The following is a 7716-nucleotide window of genomic DNA, read 5'->3' on the forward strand; positions in this document are numbered from 1 at the left end:
TGTTAAGATTATTCATCTACATGTCTCAATTCCAACTCACGTATAGTATGGTTCGTCCAGTATGGGAGTCGTTTCTGTGTGTACTGTGTTTGTGATGTGTCCTTCCTTTTTGGCTGCGAGCGTTGTTTAACACTTATTGATTCTGCCCTGAGAGACGCTACTCCGGCGAGGTACCATCCCGGGACCGTCTAGTTGTAATTCAACATAGTCCTCCTTAGGCTCATGGCGCCATTGTCTGTAGCATCATCAGTAGACTTTAGATATTATCTTCAGTCAGTTATAGAGAGGTATTTTGGAAAATCAGTCCTTGCTTTTATTCTGAGTCTCCTAGGAGGAATGTCACCCTAATTGCGCTTGGGCCCTTACTTGATAAGCGTCTTGTAACGATAAAAGCTGAAATGAAAGTTAGAAGATAACATCTCTCCCCGACAAGCTAAAAGCTGGACTGGCGCCCCTTTCCAAGTTGTACCTGTATGTTAGAAGAATTGAAATGTAGACGCGAAGCAGGGCAGTCGGTTATAGGGACTGGAGATGTAAAGTTGGAGAAGAGTGACAGAGGAAGACCTAGGGAGTTACAGTTGGGAGATGTCTCACAGTGAGAAGTGAGTGAACAGGGAGAGTCCAGATATAAAGTTAGGCAGTCAGCAATAGAAGTGAACAGGGATTGCTCGGAAGCCGGGATCGTGGTTTCGAATTCCGCACAAGGCATGGATGTCTGTGCATTTATTCTGTGTTTAGGTAGAGGCCTTGCGGCGGGCTGATCACGCCATGAAACTGAAGAAAGAATCAGAGGCCGGGCCCAAGGGGGATGTAGAGCCGGTGAAAAAAAAATGTTGTCTCTATGCTGAACTAATTAAGCACTACGCCATGAAGACGTATGTGGGAGTGGGTGTGTAGGTCCACGTTTTCTTTACCTCGGCAGTAGTTGGAGGTGAGTGGTCAGCTTCACGCCCCGTCCGCTTTACTCCTAAGGAATGAGCCCCCTATACCCATTAGATAGACTGGGTGGGTCCCAGAGTTGGTCTGGACGACATGGAGAAGTAAAAATTCTTGCCCCTACCGGGACTCGAACTCCAACCCCTTAGTCGTCCAGCCGGTAGCCAATTGCTGTACCGACTGTGAAGCCATCTAATCAGATATCCATATTTGCGCCGTTGGTATCGAGGTTGGTTTTCCTTTCTTTCCAATGTGGGAAAAATCTGGAAGATTCTTATTGTGGAATTCTTGCTGTGCAGGCTGTGAGCTGTGCCCTCCCTGTCTAGCGTGCGGCTGCTGCAACTGGCATTGCAATCTGGTGGAGCAGAGAGGGCAGCGGGTTCCGCTGGATGTTGGTAAGTAACCTATGTGATTCATCTAGCATCACCAGTCCTGTTGCAAAGCGCATTCATGTTGACGGTGGAATTTTCGAAACTGTACCAACTTTGTCACTTGAACAATAAATTAGAAACAGAACGTAATATCTCTTTCTTATCAACAGTTTTCGATCTGTACAGTGAAATAGCTGTATCTCGGAAACCGTTCGGAACAGGACACATGTACACATACACTTTTTCTTTGCGTAGAATGGCCGATACTTTGACCTCTCCTCCTAGGACACTCCATATATCTGTGTATTATTAGCGCATCCAAACATTTGTATAACTCAGTAAATAAGGCACTGATGTGATATAACGGAATTTACGTCACAATCGCCCAAACTGAACTTATGCACATGAACCTTGTCAGTCGAGCGGAGGCGTCTGGGCTCTACGACGGCGTGTCACCGCGCGTGACAGCGGCCGATCACAACTAGAGACCACAGAAGGGGAGCAGATCTCCAGGCCTCTTGTTATGAAGCCGTGTGTGTTAGGGATTTGATCTGAAGACTGGACGACAGACATATTATCACGTGTAGGGGGTGCGTGACTTATAAGACGGGTTCTGGATTGGATGATTGGGTTTATCGGACGCCTTATACATTCATACAACTCGGGACTACAGGCAATACAGCGTTATCATTGAGCTACACACTTTCAGTTCACCGTTGCACACGCACTAGGGTTCTCAGTCCTCACTAGTCGTGTCCTGGCAACGGGTTTATAACAGTCTCACTGTAACTTCACGTCACATATGAAGTCTTCTTTCTACCGATTAATTCCTTTCTTGCCATTATTCTGCAACGGCCAGTTCCGAAGACTCGACTCAGCTCAATTCCTCTGCTCCAAGCTCATATCCCGGCGGGTTGGCGTCTCGAAACTCGACTCTTCGCTGAACGGCCTCAACTGAACACAGCCTCTCTATTGTAGGGAAGGCGTGTGTACAGAGCCGTTACCTAGAAATGGAAATTAGTCGATTGTTGCTTTCATGTTCCTTACCGCGGCAATGTGTTTACCGAGTCGTTGCCTAGCAATGAACGTCTGTTCTGACATCGGTATTTCAGCTTTCGGGCGTCATATCACAATACTGCGATTCCATTTATATGTCACGAAGGTTTGAACTTTGTTCGAGCTGTGATTTGGTGTTAGTGACGTTGACTGCTACCTTCCCTCACTGTAGTCGTCTCAATGCCGTGGTAATCGCAGACAGAATGAGTCGTGATATGTAGGTACAGCATCGGGCCAGTTATCCGTCTTTATGGAGGCGTCGACAGGCGGACATTCATGCTGTGTTGAAACAAGGCTCGCTGTTTGGACGCGCTAATATTCAGTTGAAATCTGTCGTTTATATCTACACATATGCACGTGAAAGTAAAGTAAAGCTATCCCTGTAGCAGGCCATGGAGGCTCATAGGGTTGTGAGACGTCGAGGCTCCCACATTTTCTAGACAATTGGCTCACAGATGACGGTGAGGTTGTCAGCCTTATGCGCCGACCGCCATTCACCCCCAAGAATATTCCTGGTACTCATTTCTGTTAGAGGCTGAGTCGATCCCAGGGCCATAGTGCGGCTAGAAGGGTTAGGTCAAGTTAAAAAAATCCAGTGACCTCATCGGGACTTGAACCCGCGACCTTCCGGCTTGTAGCATAGCGCCCCAACTGCGCTACCGCGTGCCCCATACACATATGCACGTACGCACAAATAACCAACCAAAGGCAAGTATTCTATCATCCAGACACCTAGTGACATGTGTGGGGTGTGCTTTGTTGAGTGGAGATCAACTGGCTCATGAGGTATTTGAGGTTGGGCTTGGCAGATTCTTAGATATGAGACTCGGATTCATTTCAGCCCTTGCTAATCCGGTTACAGTTAATCAGTGTGTAGGATAATCCGGATCGAAATCAGAAAAAATGGAAAATCCTGTTCACAGGTGAGTACAAACTTTAAAAAGACACGTGGGATTTAGGAGCAAGAGGACTTTCAGGCTGAGTTGAGGGCAGCTGGAGAGACTGAACCCGCACGAGCAAATATACCCAGGATTGGCTTCAGCTGGATGAAGGAGAAATTGCTAGTGACAAAAAGACACGTGGGATTTAGGAGCAAGAGGACTTTCAGGCTGAGTTGAGGGCAGCTGGAGAGACTGAACCCGCACAAGCAAATATACCCAGGATTGGCTTCAGCTGGATTTCAGCTTCTTGTCTTATAGTTTTAAATAAAGGTTCTACACTGATAATTTCTATGTATTATTACATTTGCAATTGTATTGTTTTCTAAGATTTTTCTATTCTTTTAGTTCTGTCTTGCGCTTCATTAATCCGGATGACCGCTCCCCTCCAATTAATCCGTATTAGCGAGGGTTTACGCTAATGCATTTGAGCACGCTGTTGTATTAGTCGAGCTTGAAGCAGACCACTGACCTCCAACTAATGCAGAGGTCAAGAATACGTGGATGTATACTTTCACTCCCCCATACGTGTTTATGGCGTAGTGCTTAATCAGTTAAACACAGCGGGAACTTTACCTTTACGTTTTTTTATATGAAATATATGTATGATAGAGTCACGTAAATATAACACGTTCGTAGCCTGTTCATTAAGAGCACCACTTCAACATATTTTAATATATAGTGCCAGGAATCTTGCTGGGGGTAAAGGGCAGCCGGAGCGTAAGACTGACAACCTCACCGCCATCTGTGAGCCGATCGTCTAGAGGAATTGTGGCAGCCTGGACGTCTCACAACCCTATGGGTCTCCACGGCGTGCTACAGGGATAGCTTTACCTTTTATTTATGACTATATGTATGTGTGTGTGTGTGTGTGTGTGTATGTGTGTAGCCTTGTTCAGCCATCCTTGATCTGATCATGCCAGTGACGAAAATATGATGAAGGGAGTTGTAATACAAACGAATACAGTTTATATGAAAATGGTTACAGTTAAAGGGCGACTTTGTTATAAATAGCTTTTAAGAAACTCGGTCCGTGTGTCGCACTGCATCGCCCTTATCAGGGCCAACCGGTTAATGCTCTTAGTGATATGATCGCTGTTTACTGTGTAAGTCATAAGAAACACATAAATACAGCGTTGATAGAATGTAGAGATTTGTAACGTTAAAGAATGTACATACAGTAACTTTGTCTGGTTTAATTTATTACCACAGCAAATGTTATGCCTGGCTGCAATGTCTTAACATTAAAAGATTTACCTAATCTTACTACTACTGTTCAGAGGAAACTTAATTGAAGAGAATTGTATACAGGGTGATTCTAAATTATTGTCGAGATTTCAGTTTATAGGCCACGGAAACTCTTGACATCAATTTAGAATCATCCTGTATTTCGTGGGTTTCTGCATACAGAAATTCAGGGTGCAAAATGCCATTGTTTTCTCGTTCATGATGACAGCCAGCTAGCACACACGCATGCGCATAGGCTATGTGATGCGAAAGTTAACTACAACAGACACCTGCCGTGCCTTATAAACAGGAAAATAAATAAAGTATTGTTGCGCTGACGATATATATATATGTTCAGGAGAACGGACATAGGCTAGAACATGTACTGTAGCATCTACTTTCACTGCTTATTCACCGTCTCACTTGCAAACTTAGGTTGAGATCTTAAAATTCATGCTTTCTTTTTAATTTGAAAATTTTCCCCACGTCAGTGGTGCACTCCGTGTGGTTTGGGCAGCAAACTTGTGTGAAGGAACGGGCGAATAAGCAATTGGCTTTGATAATAGTGCGCTGTTCATTATCTGTATCTCCACCCACTCGATATGCTACTTCATATCAGAGTGTTGCATTATTGCAGCATGCCCATCTTGTTGCCTCGTCGGTTCCCCACCAAACTGTACGAAGGCACGGGGCTCCGTGTCACAGTTTCATGTACATGTAAACGTCCTGTGGCGTCGGTTGCCCACTTAACATTTATTGCTCAGAATTTAAACCAATTCAGCTTCCGCAATGTTTCGACAGGTTCTCCGCGATTACCACGTTGTTACATATGTAATCATCATTTCTCTATTTACACAAAAGTTTCGATGTTGTAAGGCCATATTCGGGCATGTCTGGTGGGTAAGCTGAAGTAAGCAGCAGTTAAGATCAAATTATTAAGTTGAAGGTTCTTACCCATTATTAGCCAAGTTACTTAAAAAGACTTTTAACTATTTTAAACTTCAACTTAATTTAATTTACTTCTAATTTTTGTTTGACCGGCCGGGGTTCGATCCCTGGCAGGCGCAAGATTTTTCTCTTCTCCACAGCGTCTATACCGGCTGTGTGGCTCGCCCAAACTCTTATCTAATGGGTACCTGGGGCTATTTCCCCGGAGGTAAGGCGGCTGGAGGGTGAAGCTGACCACTAATGCCGAGGTAAAGAATGGTGGAGCTATACCTTTACTCGCCCATACGTATTACGGTTTAGTGCTTAATTAATTAAGCGGAGGGACAACTTTACCTTTACTTACTGCTTCCCTGAATAGAGTTGTTGCAGCTGACACATAAGATATACCTGAGGATGGACTTATAAGGCCGAAACATGCATAAAGATGGAATAAAATGTGACCGTGTGGGAATCGCAAAGCAACTACTGGAACGTTACGAAAGCAGCATTGATAAGACTGGGAAGCAAACTTTACGTAATCACAGGTTTCCTGTCACGATACTCCGCGATTATCTTTCGTTCAGGCCCATCTGTCCATTCTTCATAGACTCAAAAACCACCGGCTTCCTTCCTGATCCTCTCTTCCTTGTAGGATTTGTCGTCAAGAATGTCACATGATTCAGTGACTGTAGACGGGGTTAGGCTTCGTAATCGGATTTATTGCACACTTACACACACAATTCGTAACTACAAGTAGCTGTAGCGCTGTTGCTAATTCACACACACAGCAGTTCACTACAGCACACACTAAGTCTTCTCAATCTGCTGTATATTCATTGACTGTCGCCTGATAACGGCTCCCAACGCCGCAGATTTCTCAGCTTCCGTGTTCCTTTTCACGCCCTTACTGACCGGCGACTGCCTCAACTAATTCTTGCTCTTCTAACTGCCGTCTCAAAACTCTCTTCTAATGGCAGCTGACCCTCGTTATATAGCCTCTGTACGGACCGCACAGAGAACACCGCGTCCAACAGTTCGTCTGTTGTTGTTTGTGTACGTTGCGACCATTACCTACAAACGGCCGTTATTTACAGAGCCATTGCTTTGCAAATTCTATTGAATAGCTGCTTATTTTGCGGTCGTTTCCCGGCAACGGGCCTGCATCCCACAGTATACACATAACGCCGTGTAATCTGTTGAAAGTCGAAAGTCTGTGGATCCATCTGCCTGCTTCATGTTGATTTCTTGTTTTATTCTTCGACTCTGAAGATGGAGGCTACATGCTCCTCCGAAATGTCGGTCGACTTTCAACAGAGTAAGTTCCTTGTTTTACAGTTGGTCTTCAGTGATTTAATTATTCTGCATGTCTGTGTTTTATTATGCAGCTTCTCTGCATTGTTTTATTTTCTGATGCCAATGTCTTTAAAATTCTGCCATATCAGAATTTTGTTTCGGCATCTGTGGGTTTCGACGTAACAGATCAGCTACAGAACAGATCTTTTGCATTCGTCAGATATTGGAGAAAAATGGGAGTATAATGAGACAGTACATCAGCTATTCATAGACTTGAAGGAAGCCTATGAGTCAGTTAGGAGGGAAGTATTGTACAATATTCTGATAGAGTTTGGGATACCCATGAAACTAGTTAGGTTGATTAAAATGTGCTTAAACGAAACGTATAGTAAAGTCCATGTAGGTAAACATTTGTCTGATCAATTTCCTATCCAAAATGGTCTAAAACAAGGAGATGCTTTATCGCCACTCCTTTTCAACTTTGCCTTAGAATATGCCATTAGAAAGGTCCAGGGAAAACAGGTCGGACTGAAACTAAATGGGACGCATCAGCTGTTGGCCTATGCCGATGATGTGAAGCTACTGGGTGATAATGTAGATACCATAAAGAAAAACACACAAACTTTAATTGACTCAAGTAAAGAGGTTGGTCTAGAAGTAAACACAAAGAAAACTAAGTAAATGTTACTGTCTCTTCACCAAAATGCAAGGCAAAATCATTACATAAAGATAGGAAACAGATGTTTTGAAAATGTGGCACAGTTCGGATATTTGGGAACAACGATAACAGATCGAAACCTGATTCAGGAGGAAATTAAGAGGCTATTGAATTGAACTCGGGTAATGCTTGCTACCATTCAGTCCAGAACCTTTTGTCTTCTCGTCTGTTTTCCAAAAACATAAAAATTAGAATATACAAAACTATAATTTTACCTGTGGTTCTGTATGGGTGTGAAACTTGGTCTCTG

The sequence above is a fragment of the Cryptotermes secundus genome, unplaced genomic scaffold (assembly GCF_002891405.2).
Source record: "Cryptotermes secundus unplaced genomic scaffold, Csec_1.0 scaffold1851, whole genome shotgun sequence".
NCBI lineage: Eukaryota > Metazoa > Arthropoda > Insecta > Blattodea > Kalotermitidae > Cryptotermes > Cryptotermes secundus.